Genomic DNA, 17,108 nt, shown 5'->3' on the forward strand with positions numbered 1-17,108 from the left:
CGGCAGCGCCCTGTCACCCGGCGGGCCCGGAGCAGGCGAGCGGGCCGGGCGGCGCCGCATCCCACCGCGGCCCGGCTCCGCGGCGGGGCCCGCGGGGCTCCCCGGCCCCGAGCGGCGCTAGGACCCGTCCGGGGATGGCGCCCGGCGGGCAGGGGCGGAGACCTTGGGGGGCAGCGGCGGCTCCTCGGCCCCGCTCCGCTCGGCGGTGACCGGCCGCGGGCCGCCCTGCCCGCCCTCTTCCGCGGTTGCTGTCGGCCCTTCAGGCCCGAAGGAGCTGCGCCCCTGGGACGGGGCAGCCCGAGCCGGGCGGAGCGCGGTGCGGTGCCGGTGCCGGCAGCGCCGCGGCTTTCGCCGTCCGCAGGAAGGGTGGGAGAAACGCGCGAGTCGCCCCCCTCACCCCCCGCACGAACCAACCAGGTAAATTTAATTACAGATTTCCAAAAATGCACACACAGCGATCTCGACCAGTGTCGGGCGCGGACCGACTCCGGCGTTTGCCGAGATAAACCGGGCGCAGCCGGGTCCCGCTCCCCGCGGCGCGGCAGTAGCCGGGTAACGCGGCGTGTGCCCGGCCCGCGGCGGCAACCTGCACGGAGACGCTGTTTGCGCGCCCGGGCGCCGTTTCCTGGCGGCCCCGCGGAGGGCGGTCGATGTTCTCGCACCGTGGGGCCGGAGAGGAGCTGCAGGGCGCCGCCGCCGCCACTCCTCGGCCAGGGCGGCGGGGTATGTCCCACCGCAGCGCCCGGCCTTCCTGGGAGCCCCCGTTTCACGGCTCAGCTCGGGAGGGGTGAGGATGCACACAATTGCCTCCTGCTGCGGTCCCTCGCAGCCTGCAGAGCAGAAGTGTCTGTCCGCCCTTGCACACCTCCCGGGCGCGCCTGAGGGAGCCCCACGGGCATTTAATGCTGGTCCAGAAGGTCCCTTTGAACCAGGCATGGAGAAAGTGCAAGTCGAGGCCGCTGGAGCCGGTGCGGGCTTCAGATTGCCACGGGAAGATCTGCAGAGAAAGTGATTCAAAGATAGCGATGGCTGGAGGAAAAAAAAAAAAAAAAAAAAAAAAAAAGGTAAGCCCCCCTGCAATTCTTAGTTCTGGATGTTCTAGTAAAAGAGAAACTTGTGACAATAAATTCTTTGCTCAGAAAGGGTTTGACAGATTCCTTGCAATTAAAAATAATTGACAAAAAGTCTTAAACAGGGAACAAAATTACAACGTTCCAGGAACCCATGTTTTTCTATCACACAGTGCACATACAAACCTCTGTTTCACGAGCAAAAGAAGGCCAGCAGAGTGGGTTGGCTTTTGCACTCTAGTATCCTCTTAGGAGAATGGATTCTGTAGTTACAGCAGGGAAACATATTAATTTACAGAATACAGAATATACTTTTCACCTTTCACGATCAACAGAAAAAATCAATCTTAAATTATTTTAATATACAGTGTTTTCTAAAATTATACATCTTGGCTTCAGCACAGCAGCAGTGCCTCACAGGGTGCCTCAGTGGTCCACAGGGAGCCGCAGCACTTTCTAACCAACTATAACACTGGTAGGAAGAACTCTAAACAAAGTCATGATACAGAGGAAAAGCCTAAAGTCTGTGATAGGAGCGACTTTTGGATGCTTCAGAGTGGAGAGTAAAATGTCCCTGACTGCACCCAACTGTCCAAATTCTGCTTGTTCTACTCAGGCGAACCCATTCCCTGAAGAGGGACAAACCCAGAGCTGGACTTTTTGCTTGCTGGGAGAAATACCGTCTGGAATAGTAGCTGGGAAGCAGTTTATACTCGGAGCTTTCGAAAGGCCTTACCCGACTCTGAAGTCAGCAGAAACAGGAATAGGCCACGGACATTTAAAATAAAAGGTCAGTGCTGCATAAAACAGCAGAAGCATATAACTAAGTTTGTCATTTAATAACAATACCTACGCCTCTGTAGTCTTAAAACGCTCTCACATTTTATAATCATTCTGAAATTAAGGCCTAACCACATATTAAAAGAAATTCAAAGTAAATCAGAAAGTTTAGGATCAGATTCCATTCCTAATTACTGTAATTAACAAACAAGTCCCCACAATTGAAGGACTGGTTTGCTCAGTATTTTTTTTACATAGACCCCTTTTATCTAAGTTAAGAACTTTAAAATAATCTCTTTTTACATGAAAACATAAATTCCTGTCCAAATTGTTTTAATATGTATAAAATGAGGTTCCCAGACTTAGACAAATAAGACAGTTCTTCATCTTTTTATTGTCCCTCCTTCTTTGAAGGCAAATAAAACGTTTAGAACCTGATCACCCCTCAGACAAGCACAAATGCATATTTCCACATTCATAACAACAGTGACGGATACCAGATATTTCAAAGCTTATGTGAAGAGAAAAACTTTTGTTCTCGTTGCTTCAGTTACATGCATCAGGGAGTTAATTTAACTAAAAGAGGAAGGATGTGTGTTGCATACTATGGATCCCTGAAGCAGCGCTGTCAACTCTTGAGGGTGCTATTCTTCCATCTCAAAGCAGATCTTGCCGTCTAGAAGCTAGGGGAGGACGGGAGAAGTGCTCCACAATTCAAAACAGCACCAAAAGTCATTTATACAGAATCAGCTGCACTGGTTTCTGCTAGACGGGAAGAACACTGAATAGAAAAACATAATCGTGGAGGCATGTGAATATCTATCTGTTTTATATAAGTGAATTTTGTGACTGCTAAGAGTTTTATTTGCACCAGAACACTGAAGTCTCTTCATTTTACCTGACCTTGGCTCCTGTGCTGTTCTCAGGCCTTTGACTCCCACGGGCTGCAAAACAGGTTACCTGGCTACAGGATCCCAGCTGGCTTTATAGGCTTGCATGGGCAGTATAGCGCTCTGCTGTCTGATCTCTGCTCGGCACATGGCATGTGGCACATGGCATGTGGCAGCCCCGTTAAGAACTGGAGTGCTATTACACATTTATTTTACTACCTTGTTAAACTAGAATATTTCATTGCTACTGACAAAGCTCCAGAATGTCCTGTCTGCAAAACTTCTTGGGGTGAATAGCAGCACAGCCCAACCTCTCTTCTCTCCCACGTGCAGAAGGGGTAGGGCAGGGAAAGGAGACAGATTTGGCTAGGGCAGGTATGGGCACTGTGGAGCAGAAAGGACAGTACGGCCACCCTGGGAGTGACAAGGGGACGTGATCCTCAGCTGGGTGTAGTGCTGTGCCCTGAGTGCACCTGGAGAGTAGGCAGGGATGGAGCAGCAGTAGTTTCCTATGCAAATAAAGAGTTGGCAATCTACCATCTTACTTGTTGTGGTGTAATGAAACACAAATTTCTCCCCTCTACTGTGTTTTCTGCCCCAGGGAGGGGAAACATGATACTTCACATAAAAGCTGCCACACATGACAATTTTCAAAGGAAAAGGCTTTATGTGCCAAAGTCTTGGAGGCTGGTGGATCAGCATGCAGCATGGTATGACAAGTCAGCCAGGACCTTCCCTTCAGCTGGGAAAGGCAGCTGGTGACCGATTCTCATTTTTGATGTGCAGTTCGTTCCAGTGACAGATGATTTAACTCCTTATTGTTCCAGCTTTTCTCCTTTGGAGAAACACTCTTTACAACTCCAAGGTGAACCAGCTCCATGCTATCTTCCTCTTCCCTTTTCGTATTATTCCTCTTGTCTTCAGGATCTTTATGACCACGTCCTCAGCCCTTGCTGTCCTTGTACTCCACTGACTTCTGGCTCCTCTCCTGAGAGCTCAGTCCTTTGCAATTACCAAGCTAGCTGGCTGGGAGCATCTTTTCACTTCCATTTGCCTGATTACTGTTCACCTCCATTCAAATGGCGCTCATAACCAACTTGTTAACCAAGTTAGTTTCCAACTTGTCACCTGTAATCATGTACAAACAGTCTCTGAAGTTGTAAGTACCTTATCTGTTCACAATTTTTTCATGGTTAATGAGCCATCACATACACAGTTACTCTCTTATAGTTAGGACCATATGTCACTGACCATATTCACGGTGCCCAGAATATTCCAAATGCTTTTCAGTTACAGGCTTAAGTTGTGTTCCAAAGAACATACAGTTGAAATACCACCAAAAAAAAAAAGAAAAAGGATGCAATGGTATTGCTCCTCACCTCTCACTGTACTGTTTTCTTCTGCAGTATTAGGCCATCACCTCTGCCTCATGACTTCCCCAAATGATGTTTACAGTTCTCCTGTTGGTATGCATCAGTTATCCCCTTGCTCAATATTTGGCCTCTCCACAAATTATCCATTCTCTCTCTAGTGTTTTACCCCAGACTAAACAATAACCTCCCTTCTTTCACACCTGAATTTACTTTCCAATCTTTTGTCTACCTTACAGACTTCAGTGGTTCTCTTGTCATGAATAGCTCATGATCTTTAATTCATTCATAGTTACATCTCCCTGGGAGGTGGAGCAGTGTTGTTACTCTCTATTTCACAGCTAGAGAGCTGGGAGACAGAATGATTTGCCAAGGCCACATAAGGAAAAAATAGCAAAGCTGAGAATTTAATCTCTCCTATGTCCTGAGCTAATACCACAACCGGTGAGCATGCAGAAGTTTGACTACTGCTTCTCTATGAATGAAACACTTTATTTGTCATACTCTTCCCTGTTATTTTTGTATTTTTTTAATGGAAAAGTCAAATTAATTTTTATCTTGAAATAAATTTATTTCTGAAGTGAACTGCCAAGAAAATATAATTCTTTTCTTTTTGATTTTTGCCATTGTACTCTTAAGGGAGCATATAGGAAACAAAGCTTATTTTTTTCTAGACCATAGTTCTAGTCTATTGAATTGAAGACTCACTGATTTGAGTAGGAACAGGTGCAAACCCTTAGCTGGTATACAAATTATGCAGCAGAATAGTAACAGAGTAGTTAGCATACACCAAATTCAGTTCCCAACTTTGCTTTTAGGGGCAGAGTGTTCTCAAAATACACTCTGAAGATTATAACTCTTAGAATATGACTGCCTACTTTTCATGGCATCATCAAAGATGTAATCCAAACCAGAGATTTAACCACCTTGTAAATACAGAAAATTGGAACATAGCTTGTACCTGTGTTTACACACAGGTGACACCAACTTCAGGCATTTAATTTAGATGCTCTGAGATGAGCTATGCAGGGAACTCAGGCTCACAACCATCAGTGTCCTGAACTACACCTAAAACTAGATACTGAAATAACAGGGTCTCAATAGGCTTGTCATGCATGAAGTCAGCTAGACTGCAGATCTGAGTTAGCATCACTATTTAACAAAATCCTGCTAGTTAGAGCAATAGCATCTCCTCACTTGTATGAGTAATTCAGTCTGATAGTGTATGATGATTATCATCTCCTCCTAAAAATACTGATTTGCAATACTAACTGAAGTAGCAGCTAAGGCTAAACGTGTATATTGGTAACTGTTCCAGAGCACACTTGTGTGAACATGGCAATGTAACACTGAATCACACAAGCAGAAAATACCCTCATCTGTCTATTATATATGTGTTCTGACTTTGCATTAATCCTTTGAAAATATTGTGGTAATCCTGTAACAGTATTCACACCTGTTCTTTTAATGCAAAAGGTAGTTTACTGGGGCAAGCATAACTTCGGCAATGTGTAAGGAGACCATGTATAGTCAATCCCAAACTACCCAGTTTTCAGAAGGTACATTTACAAAGATGTACTAACACATTTTGAGAAGTAATGAGGAACCTTGCCACTGACTTAGACATTAATTTTGCTGATCTCAAAAGACTTTCAAAAAGAAAATGGTACAGCGTGGCTCAGGCTTCATCACTCTTGTTCAGTAGTTCTTGTCTGCACTGTGGACATTATTCTGGGAGTATCTTCAAAAATAAAATAAAAATATTTATATTATGGAGATACCAAAAAATGTTAGGCACTTTACAGAAGTATAGAAAGATACCCTTTGCTACACAAAGAATTTTCAATCAGAAGAACAAGATATGAAAAGTGAGAGCAATGGGACTGGAAAGGAAGGCCAGCTTATAAAAACAGAGTCATGCCATTTCTTAATTATGTATTTTAGTACGTGACACATCCTGTCACAAAACTTAGTCCCTGACATGGACTAAGTTCTGGTGTCATCCTCTCTAAATCAACCTAAACCTAAATCCTCCCCAAGTCTCCCCTATAGGCAACATTGTTACAAGGATCAAAATTAAACTAAAGAATAAAAATACAGTAAAAACTTACATTCTGTAGTATAGTATGGATATGCAAGCCTCCTGCTGTCATTCCACAGCTGAACACATTGCTGAATCCATGGCTGAATTCAGCAGGATGAGAACTGCACAAGACCTCTCAGAGAACTCAAGGATCTGGTGGGCTTTTTACACTTGTCTTACACTGAAGCTATTGTGTGATTCACAAGTCAAACAATGGGATAACCTGACTACCCAGGAGCTCACCGTTTTTGATTCCCAGTCTGCAAATATTTGATGCTTAAAGTATCTATGGAATTAACGACTAAGACCTGGAAATATGAAGATAATACACCTTTGGTGCAACCATTCTTTTATTAATGTCATAAAGCATTTGACTTCAGTGGCAGAAAGGTTTGGGGCCACACTTGACTCATATTTTAAAATGCTGGGTTTTATACGTATTGGCTCTATCCTAATAGAAAGCACTTTTACTGCTCAGTGTGGGTGCCATCTTGTACCTGAAAATTTGACCTCCCTGTTGAGCTAAACTCAGCTTTCTCTAATTATCCCATTGCCAGCCCAGGGATTAGTGGCATGAGTAATCTAAGCAGGAGCTGGCCTACTAAATGAAAAATGTCAAAGGCGGCGAAAGGGAAGGGAGTCACAAGGAAGCTCTACAAAGTTCTTAGAGTCACTTGGTGACATCATCAATGAATCCAAACGGTGATCAAAGCAGCTGCCAGTGCCAGGGAACAACAGACACACAGAGGAAGGAAGGAAATCAGGGGCAATGTCAGCTTGAAAATGATCACAGTTTTGTTATCAGTCTCAAGCTAATAGTGATACTTCTGGCATCAGAATTTTCCTGACTCTCCTAAGAATAACCACTGCACTTAATGATGAGACTTAAGAGGCAGCTTACATGTATGAGCTGGCAAAATGCAGTGCTGAAGTTCCCACATTCAGCATGTTGACCCTGCCACAGAGTGTTTTCAGCTCAGGACTGACCATGCAGCAGGCTGATGGGGCAGCACCAGCTCTCCTGCAACCACTGGCAAGTGATGTGAAATATGGCCTTTCATTCCCTGCAGGGATTCCAAAGGTCACTTGAAAACATCCAGAGAAAGGACCTGCCACTCCTGTCTGCCGAGATAACACCTATTCTGCCTTCTAAGCCATCACAGAAAGAGAGGTTGCACACAGTAACATTCAGCATGCCAGTCCTGTTCATAAAAATAAGGAGACTCACCACTTCATGAGTTCCACAAGACATTCATATTTTTTTCTCTTCAGAACAAAATCTTATGCTTTAGGTAAAACAAGTCTTAATCTTAAGTGCTGTAAGAGTTAATCACAAACCAGCTGAGTCTAACAAGCAGTAGGTTTTCCCTGAAAGGATCAAAGTCCCGTAAAAATCTAGAAACTAAAGGTGGGAAGTTAAAAGGACATTTCAAAGTGGCACTGGGACTGGACACCTTAAATTATAATGCTTCGAACAAATCATTCCTTCTATTTAGTTTTTAAAGGCAGCTGACAGCTGAGCTACAGAGTGCTTTAAATAAATATTGTCAAAATTCATATGAATAAAATCAGAAGACTTCTTTTGATGAAAGCCATCATCATTTTCATTCATTTTATGGAAGCATAAAAATGGTATCTTGTTTGCAGTAATATCTCAGAAAGTAAAAAAAAAAGTGACAGTGCCAGGCTATTTGTAAGATGTTTTGGTACCCAAACCTTCATAAAGCAGTGCTGAGAAGGCACTGCCCTTCAGCTAGGAGGTAGCAACAACATTGTGGCCATATAGTGAACAGTGGAGCTAAGCGTAATCAAAGCTAATCATTCAGCAAGAGCCCAGGGCTGAGAGGTTTCTAATTCCAAACAAAAAGTCCTTGCAAACTACTTGTGTTTCTAAGTAAAAAATGAACCAGCTGTGAATTGGGTTCCCATACTGCAAAAATGTCTATTTTTTTAACTTCTACTGCTGTAATTAAATACAGGAAATGGGAGTAAGTTTTTGGAGTCTAAATTATTCCCTTTGAATAATTCTTTCAGGCCTAAACAATTAAACTAGATGCTAATTTTATGCAAATTACATGTAATATATTAGTATGAGCATAAATCCTACATCCCTTAACAAACCCCAACATTCTATTAATGGACAATATGAGCAGTACAAAATGCTCACATTTATGACATAAATGTGGTAAATATAAATAAAGTGAAATTAACATGGCAAAGTAAAATTTAATTTTAGAAAAATAACCTATATGTTCTTTAAAAGCAGACAAAATTTACAGATTTTTAATTACATGAGTTGCATGGTTCTAAAAAATTTGTGCAAGGTGTTTTAGTGTTGGCTGCTACAGTACTAGATTTTATTTTACTAAAATAAATTATTTTAAAAGGATGAATCCATGCTGGTTGTCTGCAATATGACACTCAGCTGCCAAAAGAAAAGGACAGAAAAGTGTAACTCAGCACAGAACCCTGTTGCTCCCTATCATAGAAACAATTGCTGAGTTACCACAATCAATGCATCTGGTATTTAGGCTGGATAAGAGTACAGCTGATAGTGGGTCAGTATTTTCCATTAAAAATGGGGCTATTCCACACCAGCATGAATGTTCTGGGGCCTTTTAGAAAGGCTTAGTAGATGGAAGTATTTATATAACTAAGTGCAGGACTTATGGATCATTTACACTTAACTTAAGTCATCAAGAGATCACTTGCATCTATGGCAGGGTCTAGACCACATGGGAATTACTTTTGTCCCCTATTAATAAACTGAACTAAACATCAATTACTGAGCTCAGGATGTTCTCAATAGAAGTTTGAGGCTCCTCTTTCCTTCTCTCACACTGTGTGTCTCCTAACCATAGTTGCCCCTTGCACAAAACTGTGCAAGCTTAGCTGGTGATTCCACTGGACATGCAAAAATAGGTGCCTGTATTTTATGGCAGACAATCCAACCCTAAATATCTGTGTTCCTATTATGAGAAAAGGCTAAATGTTCAAAGCGTGGGAAATGCTGCAGGTAGAGCTCAAATCTTTTGACACATTAACTGCAAATTCTGTCTTCAGGAAGCCATACTGCCCCAGTGCCCCTTGCCTGTTTGTTTCAGTGGGCTCAGAGCTATTCAGTCAAATCTCGCTTGCGGCACTGAAATACTTCTAAGTTTAATCCAAAAATTCATGTGGTGGTAGAGTATCAGAACATGTGACATATAAATTTTTAAGCCTGCTGAAAATCTTTCCAGAAATCTATTTAAAAACACTCAGAAATAAAGTAAAAGCATGCATGCACTCCAGTTTTCCTGTAGCTCAGCTACCAATGCTATAGCATGAAGTAACTGAGACTTGTCTGTGAATCCTCACTAAACTATGGCCACAGGTAGTGTGCCTTCATCTATGAAAGCCAAAGACATGTATACGTTTCAGAGCATGCCGGAATATTCTCTCCTGATGCCATACACTAGTGTTGTGTAAATGTCCCTACATGAAGACAGTGTCCACACGAATTAAATATTTTGTTCTAAACTTTTTGTGCTTAAGGCATTGGCATTTGTGCCTGAGGCTTTCCAGTTATTTGTGGCACCAGCAAAGCACAACATCCCATGTTAGCTTGTTAGTGGTAAGATAGTCTGTCATAGCTGGACATCTCTGGGACTGGCTGTCTACATGCATATTCCTGCTAGGAGTACACATACACCTGTGTGCACTCATCCTGTCTTCATTTTGTTCATAGAAGGAAAAGACGAGCACGTACTTTACACCCCTTAGTTTTGTCCCACCTGCTGAGCCCTTTAACTTTATGCAAGAGGAAAAAGAGGACTCGAAGTGAATGTATAAAAAATGTACCTCGAAAGAATTTCATTTCCTGGTAAGCAAAGGGCTTTTCTCCAACTGCCAAACCACATTTCCACCAGGACTGTGGGTGACTTCAAAGCAAAGCATGTACTCCCTGGAGGAGGGCCTCAAAAACCTGGACAAACGACTGTGACTTTTACCACATTCACTGTGTGCTTTGAAGGTTTCTATGATTGTGTACACCTTGGTAAAGTCCTCTTTGGAATGTGAATGTTCAGCAAATACTGGGTATGCAGAAAAACAGTTTTCAGGGAAGCCACCACGCTTTGGTAGAGTAAGTCTGTCTCTGCCAAATGGCTGCTGGCATATTGATTGCTGTGCACATGCAGCACTGGGAGTCTAGGAAAGCAGGTTCCATATGGTTTGAAGTGTTCTGTGTTCCCATCAACTTCTCCTTTCCATCCTACTCTTTTTTTGTCCCATATTTTTGCAGACAGGCTGTTCTCCTCTAAGTCACTGACATTGATTTTGTTGTAATATTGCTGATCCTGACTTCTTTCCTTGGGCAGAATTCCTGATAATTTCAGTTGGTGTCTTAGTTGTGTAAGAACTTCTGACCAAATAAATCACGCTTGATGCAGGAAAACTGCACATGATGGCTAAACAACTCGGAACGAGGACAGATTCCTCTGCATAAAGATTTGCTGAGTTGGTTTTTAAGGCCAGTGAGGTGCAGAAACATGACATCAAAGGACATGACAGTGATGGAGCGAGCATAAAGCTTCTTCTGACTATGAGAGGGAAATCTGATCTAGTTACTGCTGAGGGAGAGAAAATCAGATGAGCACTTCTCCAGTGACATTGTTGTCCCTGGGACATGCTATGAAAGTGGCTTTTTATACAAATTCAGCTGCAGTGTTTATATTCAATAGAAACCTAGCACTAGATTTTGTCTGGTAAGTTCACTCTGACAGAGATATTCAGATGCCCTCAAGTGTAAGTGTAACCGCTTTCTTCCTCGGGGAGTCTACAGTATGTTAGAAGGTATGCAGAGCCAATCTGCAGAGAGCTGAGCCCCACTGTTTCTTTGGAATTTACTTCCATTTCAGGAGGAAAAAAAAAAAAGAAAAAACAGTTAACTCACCAAATGTAGAGAATCAACTTTTTAGAAGGAGGATGGCACTGCTGAAGTAAGTACTTCTTTTCTGTCGGGGACAAGAGAAAGACTACTTGCCTGATGGAAGTATCACTGTCACGGATTACCTAGCACAAAATTCTCCTAGATGTTAGTAGCAGGAGGTCAATGACAGACGTGCTGTAATTGTCAATACACCTTCTCAAATTGTCCTCCCACATAGTTTCTATGATCCAGGCATAAATAACTCATTTTCTATTCACTTGTATGAACAGAAGTGAGGCAATCAGGTGGACTATCCCCTGCCAGGTGACAAGCTCTCAGTTTCTTTTTTATTTTCAAGTGGCTGTTCATTGAGCTTTTTATGATATTTCAGAGGTCATATAGGTTTCATGGAATAATAAAGCTATTGACAAGAAAGAAGTTTGTGTCCTCATTCTCCCAACACCATAAAACTGAAGAAGAATCAGAGCTATGCCTCTCCAATTTCAGTGCTTTTCTGGAAGGGTATTTATTTTAGGCTTCTGTTCTGAAGAAACATTTTGAAGTCTGGATAAAACCCATGCCTAAAACTGTTTACTCTTCTTGATATCATATGAATAAGGTAAAGTTCTTCAGTAGAGTATACCCCGTGACAAATAATGCCCTAGTAATTATGGGTGGGGATTTTCATGCGGTGACTGATGATGCCTTGGAAAAGAGCCATGGCACCGTGCATTCAGCAGCTAAGCTATCTAAATCCTTGCAGACCTCATTTATGCTTTTGGGAATATAGGACAGGTGTGGCAGTTACTAAACCTGGATACTTGAGAATTTACCTCTTATTCCCAGGTGTGGGCCATTAATTCTCGCTCAGACTTGTTCAGTTCTAACAAGTCTCTTTTGAACCAGATTTTATAAGTGCACATATACACACACGATACATAGCATTTTCCTTTCAATCCATTTATCTACTTTGTTTTTACTCATCTGTAGCTATGCAGCCTCACCTTACCTAACATTTTACATACACGTGGCTGCAAACCCCAGTATTGATCAGTGGCAGCCTACACATCCCTGTCAAATTCTATAGATAGCAGAAGACTCACAGTTTGCATTGTTCAGTTCAATTACTGAAGAACTCAGGTAAAACTCAAGCCAAGCTTGAGTGGAATTCACAACAATGGCTATACCAATTTTAATAGGATCACCAGACACAAGAGCAAAGCCAGAGAACACTCAAATGCAAGTGTAGGTTGATAAAAACTGTAAAATCCTGTAAAAAAATGTAAAGGAACGTGACACTCCTTTTTGTTAGATGCTCTTCCAGAAATCTGAACACTTTGGGGTAATGTGACACACCTAGAGCCTCCTCCCAGACCAGGCATTCCTCAGGGACACACTTCATATTTTCAAACTCAAATACCTACAAAAAAGCTTCTAATTCCATATTCTGATATTTCTATAGGTCACAGATAGAACCCCAGCTGCTTCACTCACTTCAAAAGGACTCGTGGCTACAGAACACTGATGTATATCTGCTTATCTTTATTTACTTAAAATATGTTGGTCATCTTCCAAGCAGTCCTCTGGAATACCATGAAGAGAGGGGATGATATATGTTACATTTTGAAAAAGCACACATTTTTGTGACAATATTTTTATGTGCAGAGAATTGTCAAGACAACAAAGGACTACTTGGGGTAATGAGATGGCCTTCTACCTCCAAATCCCTCAAGAGGCCACTGCTGTAGTGCGACGCTTCTCAGATCAAAGCACCATCTTGTGAAATGAAACATTGGTATTGGAGAACCTGAGCTGGTTTGACTTGAAGCACAAATTCTTGACATCACAAGGGCTAAGCATAGGTTGGGTAAGAGTTTCGCTAAAAAATAAATTTATCATCAGCAAGTATTTTGTAGCTATGAAAAAGCAGCTTCTGATATGTGATTGTTAAAGAACCCAGACTACTAGCCAGAATAATACAAAAAACTCAAACTTGCAAAAATGGGCACACCTTTACCTATGCAGGTGGGTAATTCTAAAAGTGCTAGCTAAAAGTTTCTGATTAAAAAGTTTAACTTCCTGATAATAGCATGAAACAAAAATATAGCAATGAAGGAATTAAATCTCAGGGCAAAACTAATGCAGATTCTACTTGGAAGAAACCAGTCTATCAGGCATGAAGTACCAATCCCCCATTTAACACTGTAGAGGAAATGGGAACAGCTGTAGCTGGAGAGAAGGGTGGCATGTAACACCTATAAAAGTGACAGCTTGATTTTCTAGTAAAAGCAATCATCAATATATTAGTTTTCTCAGACACTGTAAGATTTCTGTGTTATCCTGATTAATTTTGCTATCACCCAATAGCCTGCAGAAGATGCGGGGGAGGGAACAGCTATTCTTTTTTTTTTGACCTCCTCCATCTGAGAAACATTCCCTTTATTCTGCCTATGTAATTGAGTTAATCTCTTCTCAGAAACCAGTATGAGTAAATCTAGATATCTGGATAACTATAATGTTTTGATAACTGCAAATAAGAGAAGTACTACTAGAAGATGCAGAACTGTAAACTGGAAATAGTTGCAAGACATTAGCTGCATAGAAAAAAAGAACAAAGGCATTGGATTTTTCTTGTAAATGAACTCCAGGCAGTGTTACAATAAAATGGATGTTTGCTATTAGAACAGAATGGCTCCTTTCTTTACTTAGTATTTTCTAGAACAAAAGCACTGTAACTTTCCAAGGCTATAGTGAGTCAGTGCTAGAATTAGAAGTACAATCCTGAAATAGTGGTCACCACTAAGCAATGTTTCCTCTCCTTTCTCTTCACCTATTCAAAAAGGCTACCTCTGACAAATCATCTATTAATAGACAAGTTTCTATCATTTAAATTATTAAATTGGATTGAAAAAAAGACTCAGTAATTCTGTGCTTAACAAGTGTAAGCTTTTTCAAACAAATAGACAGAGGTATTAATAATGCTTTTTCTTTCTGAATTCTATTTTTTTGAAATATATCCACATTCCTGAATAATGAAACTCAGCAATCCTTCTGCTTTCTGAAGCTTTTATAATCTCAGCTCTACAAAAGTTAGATTTCTAACAATAGGTCTTGGTGCAGGTCAGTCCTGGATGCAAAAAGTAATTCTTGTAATGCCAAAATGCAAGGGCTATTAAGAGAAGGGAGGTTTGTAATAATAAGATTAGGGAAAACCTCTATTACGACTTTGTATTTCTGGGATATTCCTGAATGAATGTCATCTGCTTGGTGATCATAAGGAATGCAGTCATATTCAGAGAGTCTCTATCCGGTTTTGAACAAATCCAGGTGGAAAGAATAAGGGTAGCAGTTACCAAGTTAAGCTTTTATTTTGTAATAATTCAGTGCATTTGCCCTCTAATAAATTAACACACTGTACATCACAGCTTGGAATGGTGTGTTTTTACCTAAGGGGCCTATTTATTTCCACTTGTAAAATATATACACAAATACATTCATTTTCATCTCTTCTATATCACTGGGAAGGAAATGACTGATTTCTCATCTGGAAGAAATAAAAGATGTGGTTGTTAGACCAGAGGGAAAAACTACACAGTAGCATCATGTGTGAAAAGTAAACTTTTAACAGAAATATGCAAGTCTGAAGTAAAAAATCTAGTGAAGGCTTATCCACGAGGGAAAGAGAGGCAAAGAACTGAACGCTTACAGAATAACATATTTTTTAAAGTGTAGGTTATAGTCCAGGGTGTTCATATGGTTTTTATTTTAGGACAAAGAAATAATTGCCCATGAAGACAGAGGTAACATGTATAAACGGTGGAATCAGACACAACAGAAATGATTCAAACAGCAACAAAATAGCTTTCACCCAGTAAGTGAAAGGCTGAGGAGAACTTCCTAAATGTTTTTGTAAGTGTTAAGGAAACATACTGAGCTGGTAATAAACAGGGACATTTACTCCAACAGGCTCCTCTCCCCTTTATACCTTCTCCCTCCAATTCCTACAGTTCCTATTTCCTCAATAGTTTTTCTGCCTCTAACTGTGATTTGCTGTAGATTACTTGAAGATGCTGAAAACCTGTGTAATTTTTTTCAAGGACTAAAGTCTTTAAAGAAGAATCATGAGACTGGATCATGCACATGAAAATAAGATCCTATTACAGTATTATCTATAGTCATATAGGTAGACTGTTGCTATAGGAACACATCCAGAATCAGAGAGGAAAGGACTCCATCCCCGCAGGGACCAGCCTGCCTGCGACACCTGACTCCAGCGCTACTGCACAGCTCACGTAACTTGTAAATAAGCAGGTAAAGCATTTATTTCAATGCCACATCTCAAGAGCAGTTTCCCATACATTTCGTGATTACTTTTTAGATCTCTTCCATCATATTCTATTTTTACCGTAACGCTGTGGGAAAAGATATAATATCCTGCAAACACTAAAGTATACTGTGTGATGGTTTTTTATAACAGGATACAATGCAACCAAGCACTGGAGCGCCTTACGTGTGTGGAATTATGTGTGAGCTTTAATGTTTGAAATAATCAGACTCTATGAGAATAAGTGGGTCTGCATTTTATTTTCTTCAGCTTTCTTTGATGAGGATTAATGAATGAATGGTCATAAAGGGCTCTAAAATCCTAGGAAAGTACTCTAAGAGCACACACTTACTCAACTATTGTGAGGAAAGGATAATGTTTAATGCTTACCTGGAATTTTGCTCTAGCTATAGATGGATGAGTCATTTTCACAGAAAATGTAGCAGTTTCAACTAAGAAAGAGAAAAACATTAGAGATGTTAAAGTAAATACTTGATGACTGACAAGGAAAAGTATCTTCATGGTAATAAGCTAAGTAAAACTGTTTGCCCAGAGTAATCCTCAGAATTCTTCTGCAAATGTGGTTTATTTTCCACAGGGCTTTACAAAAACAACAACAAAACCCACACACAACATCAGGCAGCCATAAAAATGGCAAATACAAATAATTCCATCTACATTACTGAGCTCTGCAACTGTGTTTACACCGCGATTCTCATTTTTGCAGACATGCGATGTTTCCCAAGCACGTCTATGTGCTAAACTGGAGTAGCATACAGATCGGTACTTTTTCTCTCCGCATTTAAACAAAACCCACTGTTTCTGCACTACTGTTTTCACTGTCTGAACACCTAAACTTGTTCAAAACTTGCTTATTTATTAAGCCAATGATTTTCAGAACTGCCCACTGCAAATATACACACCTATGTATTGAAGTCTTTCCCATTCGAAGAGCTATAAACACATTCTGTGCACATACAATTTAAAGAGATGCAAGCATATGTATTTTTACACTGTGCTGGTTTAGTTGGAACTAAGGTGATGTGAACCAAAGTGTCTGGAAAATATTATCGGCCAAAAAAATTTTCTCCACAAAAAGTTAAGTATTTTATAACAAATATGTAACAGTGAATCAGTGCATATCGTCCTATAACATTGAACTCCATGATCTAGATGTTTCCTAATCTGAGTGTTTAGCGCTTTTTTTGAATATGTGAAAAGGAAAATAATAATCAGTGAAAATTAGGAATTTGCCATAATTTCTATTGTCAAAAGAACAGTTAAAATTTTTATTTTGCTGTCTTTTATATTCCTTACTCTGTATCTCGCAACATTCTACAGCGGCAAACCACACAGCAGCTAGACTGAGATGGAAATACGCTGCCAGGTGATTAACAGCCCAAGAACAATTACGAGACGCCAATCAGTACAGAAACCCAACACGATCTAATCTGTGCTCGTGGGGCACTGGCGAATTTCGTGCCAGCTACACGCAAGAAACCACCCAGCCTGGCCCCGGCCGGCGGGAGGCGGCAGCCGCCTCGGGGGGACCGAGACTGTCTCCTGCCTCACGCGTGTCCCGGGGATGAGCCGCCGCGCTGCCTGTGCGGGGAAGTCATGGGGGAAGCACGGGTTCAGCTGCTTCCCCTCAGGCTGAGGGACGCGTGGGGCCCCTCCGGGGG

General features: G+C 41.3%; 1 long non-coding RNA gene across 1 annotated transcript; it reads left to right on the forward strand.

Annotated features, from left to right (window-relative positions):
• The first annotated feature begins 234 nt into the window (after positions 1 to 234).
• Positions 235 to 14,597, forward strand: LOC141963695 (uncharacterized). The gene is made up of 3 exons (XR_012634190.1): positions 235 to 417; positions 1,687 to 1,860; positions 12,565 to 14,597. It is a non-coding gene; the product is annotated as an uncharacterized LOC141963695 (long non-coding RNA).
• The last annotated feature ends 2,511 nt before the right edge of the window (positions 14,598 to 17,108 follow it).

The sequence above is a fragment of the Athene noctua genome, chromosome 9, assembly GCF_965140245.1.
Source record: "Athene noctua chromosome 9, bAthNoc1.hap1.1, whole genome shotgun sequence".
Taxonomy (NCBI): Eukaryota; Metazoa; Chordata; class Aves; order Strigiformes; family Strigidae; genus Athene; species Athene noctua.